Here is a 16,698-nt window from a genome sequence, read left to right on the forward strand (position 1 = left end):
AACGAAATGCCATTATTTTAAGGTTAGGCAATGTATGTGTAAGTAATCATTATTTCCATGTTTTAACAGTGCCCTGGCCTGCTGTCAGATGTTCACAGTACACTCTGGCAACGAGAACCACAGTGTGAGACGTCAGTCTTTCAGATCCTACCAAGGTAAGCCTCTCTGGAGAGGGCAGTGGCAGGTCATTTGACAGAAGAATAGTTCATTTCTGAGTCCCCTTTTATTGGATTAAAGTTTTAATAACATGGCAAGTAGGAAATGACAGAGGGATAATGAATTTTTGCTCCGCTGTACGACGATGTCGTGCAGGGAAAATAGCTGTTCGACAAGCTCACAACGTGTCGCATTATGCGTAGTGTTGTGAACTTGTCGATCAGCTATTTTCAGCCTGAGACACGGGCCGTACAATAAAGTATAAATCGGGTTTGAGAGAGAGAGAGAGAGAGAACAAGGTTTCCTCCCACACAAAATGGCCAGATGCCAGCATAATTGGTCCCTGTGGGGGAGGTGAGACCAGTTGAGTACTTTTGGAGCGCAGCGGGCTTCCTGGTACTCAGAGAAATGTGTGAGGAGGTATATCATGTCTGATGGGTTGTTGAGGGACCCCTGCAATGCATGTATGATATACTAGTTTTCTGTCAAGATTAACCTCCATCACTGTCGCTGTCAGAGGTTTTGCTAACGGCCGAACATAGTTATTTTTAGTTTAAGAAAATGCAGTTTGGAAATCCCGGAATCCCTACTTTGGCATGTAATTATGGGTGAACATAAATAAATAATAATAATAATAATAACAATAATATTTTTTTGAAATTTTCCGAAAGCAAATTTAAGTAAATCTACAAGATACGATAATGATGTAGATTGGCTAGGTTTTAATAGCCTAAGTATAAAATAGGGCTGAAGGGGTTAATATAATATCTCAAGAAGAAGTGTGAACTAATTATGGGACATTTCTGCTTAAAGCGCTTTTAATGATCAAAAAGGGTGGATTCAAAGGATTTTCATCGTTCGGTTTAAGGCATCATAAACAACAGGTCCAGGTTAGTACTGAAACTCTCGGATTGCCACTCTGTGACACAAGAATTAGATTGAAACAACAGTTGACATTCAAGTGCACTGGAGGGGGGAGGAAAAGGGTATAACTTGAGGGGGTCTGGGTGTGCAGGGTTAAAGATCCTGCCCATGCACTACCGTGGAGACTGGCGTTAGAATCCTCCAGAGTACCTAGCCTTGTTTGTGGGTGGGAAGCTAGTTGGGGAGAACAATCTCTGTCATCGACCTATAACAGTGGCTCACAAAGTGGGGTCCAGGGACCCGCAAGATTCCTTGAGGGGTTCCAGATGGACCCGTATTGAGCGCCAAAGTCACTCGCTCATCCCCTGGTTCCAAGGGGTTCGCGGAAGTTTTTCTCTATGGAGAATGACAATTTGGGTCATCTAGAAAATACTGTCTCTGCGATATTGTCGGGGAGGTGTCTCTGTATCGTTTACGACAGTCAATCACTCATATTTGATACAGTCTGTTTTTAGCGAAAATGTAAGTAATTCGGCAGCAGTAACATTAGCGTTTTCTCTCAGTCAGTTGATTCTTGAAACTGCTGGGATGATTTTATTATTATTTTTTAAACACAGTTCTTATATGAGGTGATCTAAAATCCCTCTATGGGGATTGTAATACAAATAAAAACGTACACAAACCCATGGACTTAGCGCCCTCTAGCGATATTGACATCAGACTTCGGTACTCTAGTCTATTTGGTTTCATTTGTACACTCTCAGAGTTGTGTGAGGCCTTGAAATAAAAAAAATCACACCCGTGTGAACTGAGTGGTGCAACTCCCCCCACCCCCCCCCCCCCCCCCCACTCCTCTCTCTCTCATTAGCAGGCAACAGTGCAGCACTATCTCTCTCTCTCTGTTTCTGGAACAACAGCGCCACTTTTGCCCCTACTGGTACTCATAGTCACATAGTCACATAGTCACACAGTCACATAGGTAGGTTAACACGGACATTGCTGTTCCTTGGAGTGGTTGCACCACTCAAAAAAAGAACCACTGCACTATAGCAATTCCTACATGTTGATAGCCTCAGTGGGGTGCGTGAGGGGGTGGTGGGAGCAGGGTAGTGGGGTAGCCTCAGTGGGGTGCGTGAGGGGGTGGTGGGAGCTGCAGGGTAGTGGGGTAGCGAGGCTGCACATGGCCTCGTCTCATCTTTATCGGAGGAGACACACGTGTGGTTATCTACACCCTCCCCAAGGCCAAACGGTAGGGTAAATTAAAAATGGAAAATAGATAAGGGGGTGGAATACAATTGGAAACGGAATGTTTCCAATGAAGCCATGCCTGTTGTAGCACTTCGAACACTAGTGGTGGACTTTGACAAACATTATGTTACAAAACTCTTAACTCCTATGAGTTGGAAATGACTATGTGTAATATATAACCGCCCACTCTCTCTCACACACAACAAACTAACTCCTATGAGTTGTAAATGACTATGTGTAATATAACCGCCCACTCTCTCTCACACACAACAAACTAACTCCTATGAGTTGTAAATTACTATGTGTAATATAACCGCCCACTCTCTCTCACACACAACAAACTAACTCCTATGAGTTGTAAATGACTATGTGTAATATAACCGCCCACTCTCTCTCACACACAACAAACTAACTCCTATGAGTTGGAAATGACTATGTGTAATATAACCGCCCACTCTCTCTCACACACAACAAACTAACTCCTATGAGTTGGAAATGACTATGTGTAATATAACCGCCCACTCTCTCTCACACACAACAAACTAACTCCTATGAGTTGGAAATGACTATGTGTAATATAACCGCCCACTCTCTCTCACACACAACAAACTAACTCCTATGAGTTGTAAATGACTATGTGTAATATAACCGCCCACTCTCTCTCACACACAACAAACTAACTCCTATGAGTTGTAAATGACTATGTGTAATATAACCGCCCACTCTCTCTCACACACAACAAACTAACTCCTATGAGTTGTAAATGACTATGTGTAATATAACCGCCCACTCTCTCTCACACACAACAAACTAACTCCTATGAGTTGGAAATGACTATGTGTAATATAACCGCCCACTCTCTCTCACACACAACAAACTAACTCCTATGAGTTGTAAATGACTATGTGTAATATAACCGCCCACTCTCTCTCACACACAACAAACTAACTCCTATGAGTTGTAAATGACTATGTGTAATATAACCGCCCACTCTCACTCACACACAACAAACTAACTCCTATGAGTTGGAAATGACTGTGTAATATAACCGCCCACTCTCTCTCACACACAACAAACTAACTCCTATGAGTTGGAAATGACTGTGTAATATAACCGCCCACTCTCTCTCACACACAACAAACTAACTCCTATGAGTTGTAAATGACTGTGTAATATAACCGCCCACTCTCTCTCACACACAACAAACTAACTCCTATGAGTTGTAAATGACTGTGTAATATAACCGCCCACTCTCTCTCACACACAACAAACTAACTCCTATGAGTTGTAAATGACTGTGTAATATAACCGCCCACTCTCTCTCACACACAACAAACTAACTCCTATGAGTTGGAAATGACTATGTGTAATATAACCGCCCACTCTCTCTCTCACACAACAAACTAACTCCTATGAGTTGTAAATGACTATGTGTAATATAACCGCCCACTCTCTCTCACACACAACAAACTAACTCCTATGAGTTGGAAATGACTATGTGTAATATAACCGCCCACTCTCACTCACACACAACAAACTAACTCCTATGAGTTGGAAATGACTGTGTAATATAACCGCCCACTCTCTCTCACACACAACAAACTAACTCCTATGAGTTGGAAATGACTGTGTAATATAACCGCCCACTCTCTCTCACACACAACAAACTAACTCCTATGAGTTGTAAATGACTGTGTAATATAACCGCCCACTCTCTCTCACACACAACAAACTAACTCCTATGAGTTGTAAATGACTGTGTAATATAACCGCCCACTCTCTCTCACACACAACAAACTAACTCCTATGAGTTGTAAATGACTGTGTAATATAACCGCCCACTCTCTCTCACACACAACAAACTAACTCCTATGAGTTGGAAATGACTATGTGTAATATAACCGCCCACTCTCTCTCTCACACAACAAACTAACTCCTATGAGTTGTAAATGACTATGTGTAATATAACCGCCCACTCTCTCTCACACACAACAAACTAACTCCTATGAGTTGGAAATGACTATGTGTAATATAACCGCCCACTCTCTCTCACACACAACAAACTAACTCCTATGAGTTGGAAATGACTATGTGTAATATAACCGCCCACTCTCTCTCACACACAACAAACTAACTCCTATGAGTTGGAAATGACTGTGTAATATAACCGCCCACTCTCTCTCACACACAACAAACTAACTCCTATGAGTTGTAAATGACTGTGTAATATAACCGCCCACTCTCTCTCACACACAACAAACTCAATTTGGAGAAATGACAAGCTCCTCAATTTGCCACTTAATCACTGAGCTGCTTGATTAAACGCTGGCTGATAATGAATGCCAGTGTGCCACCTTGCTTTCCCTGATAGGATTTGGAAATTATTTCACACATGCACACGCACGCACATGCACAATTGCACACATACACACACGTGCACTGAACACAGTGCTCATTGATGGCCTTCTCATCTTTCTCGGATATTTGCAGCAACATGATAGCGCCGCCTTTTCATTTAAATCTTGTGTGCTCATGGGACATTCCTTGAGGGAAAATGGAAGTTTTGTTTTTGATTAGAGTCCCTGTGATGGGAACGTTTATAATCATTATACTCTAATTAAGTTTTAGACTATGGGGAGAAAGTCACATGGATTCAGACTTAGAGCCTGTGGGAATATTTCCCTCTGTCATACTTTGTTAGGTGACACTTTTTAAATATGATTAGTACTATTAAGGGGTCTATAAAACTTGGCTGGCACAGTGAGATGAAATGCCGTACAGGCGTACACATACACGCACACACGCACGCACGCACGCACGCACACTAGTATGATTTTGTGATAAATCGTAAGCTCACTTTTTGTGCAACACCATTGTATGACAAAGAATAAAATAGGGCTTTAGGGGTGGACCATATTATAGTTCTCGATTATTCAATTCGATTATTCAATTCATTGTAAAAAAATAAAAATCGATGAAATAATCGTGAAGAAAATAATCAATAGTATTAGTTGCAGCCCTACGTTGTCTAGCTATCCGAGCTTGTAGTAATATGTGCCTTGACTTTATCTCACTAACAATTTTGCATTGAGTGAAAGCAAATTATGTTTTAATTAAACTAATAATTAAAACAAACAGAACTGAATAGATAAGACAATCACAATTCCCTACAGCTGGATAAGATTTCAAGAAGTGGAATTTTAACTGTCTGTTAGAATTACAGTACATGGTAAATACAATACTGAACATTTCCAGTGTTGGACAGTAACAAGTTACTGGTAATATATTAATGTAATATTACTTTACCCAGTAACGAGTAAAGTAAGGTGCCAAAACAGTAATATTATACCTTATTACTTTGTAAAAAATATATAACGCATTACGTATTACTCAGGATTTGTTGGCTACCGTTTGAAAACATTGGTCAAGAGAGATTGCTTATTTTTTTGCCTTTTTGGGTGATTAGAGACTCTTCTTATTATTATTCAAAACAATTAATTGAATTCAGTTCTACAAGAAGCAGACTAAATGGATTGCAATGTAGGATCTCATGTTTGCAGGTGGCAAACGGTTCTCAAGTTACGTGGATTACAGCCATATAGACGTATGTACATACTACAGACATACGAGACATAGATAAGATGATGTAAAATTGTCCATTAATTGTCAATCAGAATGTAATGTTTGTGTAGGATAAAGTTTGTTGACACAAACTAAAAGCTGGACATAGTAAGGGGCTAACACCCCTAGACCACAGACTAGCTCCTTGATGTCTGAGATGTCCAGAGTCATGCTGTTATGACCGGACCCCATCTTGTTTTTTGAAAATAAATATTTCCAATGCACAGCTCTGGTCCGTCAAACCACAATAAGCATGTAAATGTTCTCTTAACTGTTTGAACTCCTATGTGACACATAGCCCTGCCACACAAGGCTTAAACCAGCATGAACCATTCATTACTGTTCCCATTCACTCAAGCTTGTGCACACTTTTTCATCGGTCTCTGGCTCGGACCATTCAAAGACAACATAAAGGGTCAAGACAATGCCCCCGATCTGACGTGAACAACCTCAAAAGAAGACTGATTCTGTGGAAAAGATGTTACCCCCATTCACTTCAAAAAGAGTTTTGATGCCTGGCTGATCATGCTTGTTTCTTTTCCCCCATCCCTCCCTCCCTCCCTCTGTGCAACCCCTCCTTCATGTTTTTTTAAAGATGTTTCTCTTTCTACCTGCTTTGTTACGGCTATAATGGTGCAGGGAGATGTGAAGCTATAGGGCCAGCGAGTCAGACAGACGAGAAGACGTGAAGTAGAAGAAGAGTGGAGTAGGGATGAGCCCTGCATCCCAAAGGCAAGGTTTCAGCGACAGCCCCCCTTTGAAGTGCACCCCGAAGGATTGAGCAGCATCTGGGTCCAACATCTCAGCAGACAGTAGTGGAAAGTAACTAAGTACACTTACCGAAGTACTGTACTTCACCTTTCAGTACTTTTACTTGTACTCCACTACATCTTGGATGCAAATATTGTACTTTTACTCCACTGCATTTATTTGAGAACTTTAGTTACTAGTTACTTTGTAGATTTTGATTATTATTATTACAAAACATACATTAACCACTTCTGCCCTATATACATTTTTCGATCGAACGCAATGTGAGGTTGTAGATCTGCTATTTTCAAAAGATCTTTATACATATTTAAAACTTGAAATGGGACATGCATAATTAGTACTTTTTGAATTCCGGACTTTTACTTTTTCCACCACTGCCGATTGAGCAGCAACAGTCTCTGTATTGTAGCTCCCACCGTCCTTTGCATGGCTGTCTCTCTCCCTTATACTCTCTCTCCCTCTGCCATTGTCACCATCTGTCATCGCCTGTCATCTCCTCCTCCTCCTCCACTCCTCTACCGACAGTGCAATTACTTTCCGTTCCTCCCCGTCTATACTCTCCCACTCTCTTTCGCTCATTCTCGCATTCTTGGGGGCTCCCCGGTCTCCTTGGTGTCCGTTCATCTGCCTCTTGTTTGCATGTCTTGAAGAGTCGACCCTCCACCACCACCACCACCACCACCACCTCTACCTCCACCACCACCACTACAACCATTCCCTTTTACCCCCATCACGTCTCTGTCCATTTCCCCCCGGCGTCCTCCACTGTGATCATGCTATGGATCATGTCCTCACTTAACTAACCGTGGTAGTCATATCCTATTTAGTGGCGTGGTACTTTGAAGCCTACGGCCAAAGGACGGGGATGGGGGGAGGGTGTGGGGGTGTGTGTGTGTGTGTGTGTGTGTGTGTGTGTGTGTGTGTGTGTGTGTGTGTGTGTGTGTGTGTGTGTGTGTGTGTGTGTGTGTGTGTGTGTGTGTGTGTGTGTGTGTGTGTGTGTGTGTGTGTGTAGCGCGGAATGGGGTCATGCATGCGCCAATGTCTAAATGTATGTGTGTGAGCATGTGGTTTTGTGTGGGTCTGTATGCGTGTGTGTGTGTGTGTATGAGCTACTGTACCGTGGTTTGCGTGCTGGTGTTACAATAGCAGAGGATGATGTATTCTGTGTGTTTCCTGCAAGAGGAATGGCCCGTGGCGTTGGTTCTGCAGCAGATAGTGATTCCTCCGTGGCTCCGGGTGACGGCAGCGCCGCCACGGTGCCTCTCTCCCTCTGTTATCGCAACAAAGTGGCTCCGCAGGCCACATCTCATGGACGACGTCCGTCCTCTTCTCTCTCTCACAACCCCCCCTCCCCCGGCCCGTCTTATCTGTCCTCCCTCTCTTTCTCCTTCTCCTCTCCCCCCATCCACCTCCCTGGGTCGTTCTCCACGGCCGGTGGTTTCTCAACACGGGGGCCCCGGACCGCCAACGGTCCAACGGACCTATGAGAGTGTACCAAAAAACAACAGCATCAGCAAACAATAAAAATTATGGCCTGTAGCCTAATATATATCAAACTGGGAGTCCTTGAAATTAAAAAAGGCAGAGACTCACTGAACTAAACGATACTATAGTACCCCAAATGTTCAACTCTGAAAATGTAAAAGGAACCAAAGGGACTCTTACGGGTCCATTTGGTCCCATTTGTGCGCTTTCAGAGTTAAGCACTGCCCATTGCCCCATCTGTACACTCTCTGAGATCAATTTGCACACCTGGTGCTCCCTGCCTTGACCCGACATTGCGAAACGGTGCTCTCTACTCCATTTCTCCTTCTTGTTTCTCCCTCCATTTAAGCCTCCTGTCGCACCGTACTGTACACTCAAAAGGCAAAAAGGCCTTCAAGGGACCTTCGCGGGGGTTTCTTCAGATTGCAAACACATGGGATCCTCAGACAGTCCTGGGAGGAACCTCCTTATGGAGCGCTTTTGTACTTCTGAGGAAGAAACATTTGGGGATGTATTTTGCAAGTGAGAAACCCCGGGAGGCTAATGGATCTTTTGAATCATAAATGTACCCCCCGACAAACCCCACATTTTCTGAGCATAACGTGATCTTATACTATGCTAAGCTGTGAAATACCCCACCCACCCCCTCCCAGAGCAAGTTAGAAAAACCATATGGCGCCGTCAGGAGGAATGCATTATACATTTTGCACATGGTTTGTATTTGATCTGAGGTAGGTGTCAAAATATGAGATTTATACAGTTATGATGTGTGATGTGGAGTTATTTTGTGTCTTCAATAGCGGTTAGTGAATTAGTAAGTGTGGTGTTTTTCCACTGCAGCAGTGTCACAGTGAAGATGCGTCACAAAGCTGCAACATGCTAATCAATCCTATACTTGATGAATCTCAAACTTTACCGTACTTAGTTAAAGGGCACCTATGGACGGCTGCAATTCGAAACTGGCCCCCGTAAAATCTGAATCCCCCCCTGTCCCCTTTCCCCCTTACTGCATATGTTTCCTTTCCCTTTTTTACCTCCTTACATGATTTTTATATAGAAGTGTATATTTGTATGTCTCTAAATGTTCTGATGAATTGAAAAGGGTGGACCCTGTTGTAAACAAGTGTAATGCTCCATTTTCGTCACCGCTAAACCCCTTATCCCTAAACGTCTTTGCCTTTTTTTTTTTACTATTTTGCAAAACATTTTTGAATAGTTAAAATGGCCAGTCTACAAGCTCACAACGTGTCAATGTAGATTGGCTAGTTGAACTATTCAAAAATGTTTTTCAAAATAGTAAAAAAAGGCAAAGAAGTTTAGGGATAAGGGGTTTAGCGGTGACGAAAATGGAGCCCTTGGCCTCTCAGACCCAAAACTAAAGAATATTTTGTCCACTATCCATGCTGTATTGATGTTGGTACCATTAAGATTAACAGGCAAACGTTGATCAAAATGTACAATTCTTGTGTAGACTTCTTGTAAATGAAGTATTGCCGATGTTAACAATAATGTAACTCTTGAGAGTTCATTTTACACTCTCAAGAGTTCAAGATCTATAAGGGTCCATTTGGTTATCAACTCTCCATCATTCAATACTTGTATTTATACTATTAATACTCTTTATTTTTTCATGGCTCATGGCGTAATGTAACATGTAATGTAAAATGTAACCCTGTATTGTGTGGTGGTGAGGACAGAAGGTGCAGGGGGGGTTATCTAGTCCGGACAGGTTCAGACAGAGTGATTTCAGGCCCCTGTCTTCCAGGCACTTGTTTTTGTAGGGTGAGCACCGAGAGATGAATGGGCTGAAAGAAAACATTAGTGCACTGCAGCGCTCTACGACTCAATCTCATCTCTATACGTCTGCCTGCTCCGTTCTGTCTCTCTTCCCTCCCTCTCTCTAAACACTCACTCACTCACTTACTCACTCACTCACTCACTCACTCTCTGAGATGGTATCCTTGACTGTACACTGTACGCCTCTTGGACGCCAAACAACTTCTTGTCCGTTCATATAATATATCCATCCAAACCTTGGTGAAATTGTCTGCAGTTTTATTTGGGTCACCTGAATTTGTGTGGGCGACACTTTCAAATGGTTGTGCTGCTCATGTGATGGCAGGCCAATAAGGACTTGAAAATTTGTCAGCTCTTATTGTGAATAGGATGCATGGGGAGTTGAAGCCTGTTTCTCTGGACCAACTGAAGCGGAGAACAAAAGAAAGAAAAAAGTCTTATTATAATGGCATTTTTTTTATTCTGCTGCCTACAATCTCTTTGAGCAGCCACCAAGGTAATTCCGCGCGGTTTTACTTTTAAGTCCCACTTTTGTGCAGCTTTGTGCCTCAGTATTAACAAAACTCAATAGTTACCCCATAAATTATTTATTTGCTCATCTTTTAGGCATGCGGTCCCTTCTGAGTGATGTATTAATCCAATGAGCTCCTCAGCGTGTGCTCATATTAAAGTGAAATGTGCATGTTCACTGCTGGTGGTACGAGTTTAAGTCAGCTGGTTGATGTAAGGTATTTCATGTCTGGTTATATGGATTTTTAATCCTAATGAGGCACTTCGTTTTCCTTTTTAATCTTCTGGGATTGGAACAAGAGAGAGTTTAAATATGCACGCTCTGTGTTAAGTCTTGGTCCTCTGCAGTTTTCTTTCTCTCTTTTCTTAGATCAGCCTGCTTGTTAAATCTCCCTTGTTAATTTAGGTGGTTTTAAAAAGTGAGCTGGTGCCTAGGAGAGCCTACTTTTGAAAATAATATAAAGACGCAGGCACATTAAATGGGACAGTTTTACAAAAGACAGCTGACTTGGAAACCTCCATTCCTCATCGGCTGCATACAAAAGACTGAATGAATGAGCTGCTCTCTGTTTATTTTCCCACCCTGCCTGCAGCCAGTTGGGGGCCACTAATGTACCTGTCACTACAACCGTGGACCACACTGAAGTCAGCCTTCAAAGAGGGGGCTTTCTGCTCAAATACCAATGTTACCTGAGTGTCTCGCACACATTCACACACATGGATATTGAACAGATGCACGTGCGTGCGTGCGTGCGTGCGTGCGTGCGTGCGTGCGTGCGTGCGTGCGTGCGTGCGTGCGTGCGTGCGCATCTGTATTTTCAGATACATGAATGCACACAAATGCACACATGACACACACGCATACACACAGATCCAGTACAGACTTGTAAGACAAAGTGCTGTGAAACCCAACAGTCACATCATAGGGAATGTGAGGTTTTGTGAGAGGGAGAAGGAATTCATAATAATAAGATGAAGATCTGTGCCATGCTGTGAAGAGTTAGGACTTTTTATTAATAAACCCAACTTGTGGTGGAAAGTGGAAGAATTTTTCCTGTAGGTACTTTAAAATGTACAGCAGTCAGCAGTGTATGGTAGATTGATCTTTAAGATAGGCAGTGGGGGGCGGAGAGAGGATAGTCGAACCACTCCTTTCAAAATATGGTCTTGAGAGTTTTGTTTTATTGCTCTGGTTCTAACTCTGTCTGTTCAACCTCCGTCTGTCTGGCCTTTCTGTCTCTTAATTTGTGTTGCCTGCTCAACCTACTTGTGTGTCTTCACCTACTCAGTCAGTAATCACATACACACACGCATACCTCCAGGCATCGTGAAAATGCTGGTTGTCAATGTCGTGAGGTCCGAGCCGGTAACACTGTGGGGAATCGGGATTCTGACTCAGTGTACCCAGCAAAATGATGGATAGTTGGGAACCAAATGGACCCTTAAAGGTCTGTAACTCTGAGACTGTACACAATGAAATAGACCTGTAAGAGAAGAGTCCATTTAGTTATTTGTACACTCTCAGAGGATTACTTTCTTGTGACCACTGCACTCTGACTTATGGTGCGTTACCAGCTTAAATCAACATTGTCAAATAGGTAAAGGGTCGCACACACCAAGAATGCATTTTAAATTTGTCTCTACATCACAGGACAGACGTTATCCAGCCTTCATCAGTGTCGCCTATACTCTCAGAGGTAAATTTACACTGAGGCTTTTACAATATAGATTGGAGTCTCAGAGGTGGGTGGGCAGAAATGGGAGTCAGGGGGGGCCCAATGCATCACACTGGAAATGAGAAAGGTTGAGAATCAAGGCTGCAGCATACAACAGAGAACACAAACTCTTTTTCAACCTTGGCGAGACGATAAGCCTTGCCAAGGCTCTTGGGCACTGTTGGGCACTTCTAAGATTTTCTAAATAGCAGAGCACCTCTGCAGGCTGAACATTGAAGGTAGGGTGATATTTGTTTTGTTTTGTTGCCGCATTCACCTAAAGCTTTGATTCTGCCAGTATAGTGTGAATAATGGATATAGATTTTGAACAGAGGTTGGCTGAGGAGGTTACGAGGTACTCTCTGACATTACAAACATAAGCAACATACGTGTCGCAAGAAATGGCGAAACCGCTTGTCACTCTGACAAATTTGCCAAAGCACGTTAGAGGGTGATGAAGAAACTGAGTGTAAATCCCAGGTGGTATGACCATGGTTCCAGAGCACAATGACCAGGTGGTATGACCATGGTTCCAGAGCACAATGCTTCAGTGTAAATCCCAGGTGGTATGACCATGGTTCCAGAGCACACTGACCAGGTGGTATGACCATGGTTCCAGAGCACAATGCTTCAGTGTAAATCCCAGGTGGTATGACCATGGTTCCAGAGCACACTGACCAGGTGGTATGACCATGGTTCCAGAGCACACTGACCAGGTGGTATGACCATGGTTCCAGAGCACACTGACCAGGTGGTATGACCATGGTTCCAGAGCACAATGACCAGGTGGTATGACCATGGTTCCAGAGCACAATGACCAGGTGGTATGACCATGGTTCCAGATCCCAGGTGGTATGACCAGGTGGTATGACCAGGTGGTATGACCATGGTTCCAGAGCACAATGCTTCAGTGGCTCCAACAAGCCGTGGTGTCGCTAGGCAGAGGCAGACTACTGATTGGTCGGGGTCTAACGTTCAGAACTCAGAGCTGAAATATATATATATATTTTTTTTAATGGTTTGTTTTGGGGCTTTTTATGCCTTTCATTTATAGGACTGACCGGAAATGGGGAGAGAGAGAGGAGTGACATGCAGCAAAAGTATAGTCGGGACTGGACTCGAACCCCTGACACGCTGTCAGGCTAGGTGCCTAGACTGCTACGCCAGCTTCCGGGGCCTGAGTTGATTTATTTTTGTTCTCTAACTTTGCTCAGTTCGGCAAGAAGAAAACTTTGGCTTAGATTGCCATGGAGTATGCTTCTGGCACTATATATTAGTATTAGATCTCCGGTACGGGGGCAGTGGTGTAGGAAGAGGTTTGACAAAGTGTTTTGCACTGTTATTTGTTTTTGTTTGCAGGGCTGTGTTTCACTGGGATGTGAATTGTCAAGTGAAGAGTATATACACGCTTCAATTCTACCCTTGACTGACTCACTGTGTACTGATATGTCACAGGGTTCAGAAAGTTTTTAAAGTAAGTTATTTTGCATCTTGTTTTCCAGGTGCCAGTGTTTTTGGATTTATGGTAATGTATTTCTGAACTCCCCGGGTCTCTTATTACCCGGAGCCAGCGGTAACGACCGGCGGCAAATCTCATTTGTAGTGTGGGTGGGAGTAATCTTTTATTCCTGCACCTTCAAGAGAAATATGAATTCATATTTTCTGTCATTTCACTGGAACATCAGATAATCTGTTCTCTCCTTCTGTCTCTCCCTTGCTCCACTCTGCACTCGAAGCAGAATAATATATTATATTCATAATTATATTCAGCTAACCCAATTGAATTCTTAAGCCATATTAACACACCTTAATGATCACTGATGTCAGATGCCATCACTTATTTTATCACATCTCTGACAATCTAAGAGAACATTTCAGTTGAGCATGTGAAAACAGGCATTTATTTGCTAAAACATGAACAATTTCCAGGCAACTACGCAACTACGTTATCTGAGACCCAAGTGCCCCATGTAAGATTTATGGCAGATGCTGTAGTGCTTGTTATATCTCACAATCTCCATCCTGGACTCTGTGTTTATGCGATGACGTCCATGCTCAGGCCTGCTATTCATATTTCAGGCTTTTCTGTCACGGATTCTGGTTTGCCTTTTAGCCAGCAACTGTGAAAATAGTTATGTTTGGACCTTGACTCCACCCTGAGAGTCGTATACTACCAATTCACACCCTAACCCCGCACCCATCTAACTATACCCTTCCCAGGGAAAATTGCACTCCACGCAAAGGCACTTAAAAAGAAAACCACTCCCCTGTAAAGTTCTAGTGGTTGCATGCAATGGCTTATAAAAACAGACAGTCGCCTATTAGCACCAAATTAGGCTTTTACTCCATGTTGTGAAATGGGAGGCCATTATGCACCACTAGCTTTACTCCATGCCTGACTGAGGGGGATATCAACTACACTGCAAAGCCTGATTTATACATATGACCATGTTGCTCAACGAAAATAAACCGATGCGTCATGGTCTAGAGACCAGTGGGAGGGAAAGGAAGGACATTGTACCCTTTGTGTGATATTTCGTTTGTATTTCAATGTTTTATTTCTCTCATCCCTGTTTTTCAAAAGCGCTTTCTCTCCCTCTCGTTCTCCATGATTGACTCTCGCTCTCTAGTTCGTCCTCTCTCTCTCTCTCTCTCTCTCTCTCTCTCTCTCTCTCTCTCTCTCTCTCTCTCTACCTCTCTCTCTCTCTCGTCTCTGTATTCTCTCCATGGTCTTCCGTCATTCAAACTATCGATGGCTTGTTTAATTGTCCTCTCCATCTCCACTCTCCTCCATTGCTACTGACTATCATCCTTGATTGCAGCCAGATAAACCCCACAAATCCCCGGCATTGGTCGCTAGGAGACCCTCAAAGCAAAACAGTCATGTCAAATGGAATTGTGAAAGTGTAGACAAGTGGTTGATCTCAAATATCCATCTTGTGCTTCCTTCCTGAGATAAATGAAGAGATTCTGTTCGCTCTTATATATCAGACTCACTAAGTCAAATCAGAAGAAAAACTATCTATGCTCGTCTGTCTGTAGCTGACTTAGATATGTATCTAGTCTTTATTGAATTTCAGTGAATGAATCCACATTAAATCAATCAGCTAGCCTTGTGTGTGCAACTGTGCATGCGTATCAGACTCACTGAATAGCAACATATTGGCTCAAGAACTTTGATCCTCTCAAGCAAACACAACCTTCAACCTCATTTCTCTCACAGCTACCCCAGTATTCTGTTAGAAAACCAACAACAATGCACTTTGACTTTGACCTTTATTTCAACATAGTACAAAAAAAAAAAGAATAAATAAATAAATTGTGAAAATAGCTCACAACATGTTGCATCGCAGAATGTTGTGTACTCGTAGACGGATTATTATTTGTGCTATTTTCGTATGACACCGCCGTACGACGAAGTTTATAAAATATGACTTAAATGGTTAACCTCTTGAGTACATAAAGTGACATATATTATTTTAAAACAATGTTTGTTTCCACAGAATATTAATATACTGTCTGTTCTATTTTTTAGCTTCATAAACAACATAGAATTAGCCTACTCATTCCTCATCCTTCCAGGGAGTGCTAGCTCTGCCAAGGCACGCTGCTCTGCAGAGAGTCTGGTGCACACAGACAGAGGCAGGAGTGTACTTCTATTGTTACAGGAGACTGTAAAGAGCCCAAGGAGCAGAATGGCTCCTTTGTTTCGGTTGCAGACAAGAGACGGGTTTGCACCTTCACTTGAAACGGCCCTCGTCTGGCCTGCATAGTGCACACCCGACAGACTGTAATAAAACTCTAAGGTTTTGTATAACACACAATCAACATACACTGTCATGAGAGTGTGCTTCGGACGTGACGAATCTGACATTCAGTCTGGCAAGCATTGAAAAGGATATTCTACATTTTTTTCTTTCCGTCAGAACAATGCGATTGGTTTCTGTTACTGCTATTTTGCAATTAAACTATTTTTGAGTGGTGCAGCCACTACATTTCGGAGCTTTGTGTGTCCCTGGGTCCCTGCCTGGGTCCCTGGGTCTGTCCGTGCACGAAAATAGCTTTTGGTTGGTTTTCACAACCAAGTGTCGCTGTTGCGCAGCCTAAAACACACACACACACACACACACACACACACACACACACACACACACACATTAACTATGATGATTTTGGGTGTGACAGTACAGTGACAGTACAGTACAGTAGAGTGACTCCCTGGGGACCCCCACACGGTAACTCTGTCATTTCTCGACCGTTTTGGACGCGGGGCGGCTCGCCGGAACCATGCCGGCACCCTGGCTGCGTTCCTGTGGGTCTGGAAGTTCCGGGGACCCCCCGGGGACCCCCACACAGAGTTGCACCACTCACTTCACACGGGTGTGATTTTCATATAATATAATGCTAATTCACTGGTACATTTTTCACAATAACCATTCCACATATTTATGTGTCGATGCGTGTCCCCGAGCAAGACTCTTAACCCCTAATTGCTCCCTGAGCGTCGTAGAACGGCTGTTCACTGGTTGTT

At 43.0% G+C, this 16,698-nt stretch overlaps 1 long non-coding RNA gene across 1 annotated transcript in view; it reads left to right on the forward strand.

The window, feature by feature from the left end:
* LOC306938581 overlaps window positions 1-16,698 on the forward strand; it is a 70,100-nt gene that overhangs the window by 4,556 nt on the left and 48,846 nt on the right. Inside the window, exon 2 of the long non-coding RNA XR_013791753.1 lies at window positions 70-155. This is a non-coding gene — a long non-coding RNA (uncharacterized lncRNA). The remainder of the gene's footprint in view (window positions 1-69; window positions 156-16,698) is intronic.

The sequence above is a fragment of the Electrona antarctica genome, assembly GCF_951216825.1.
Source record: "Electrona antarctica genome assembly, chromosome: 15".
NCBI lineage: Eukaryota > Metazoa > Chordata > Actinopteri > Myctophiformes > Myctophidae > Electrona > Electrona antarctica.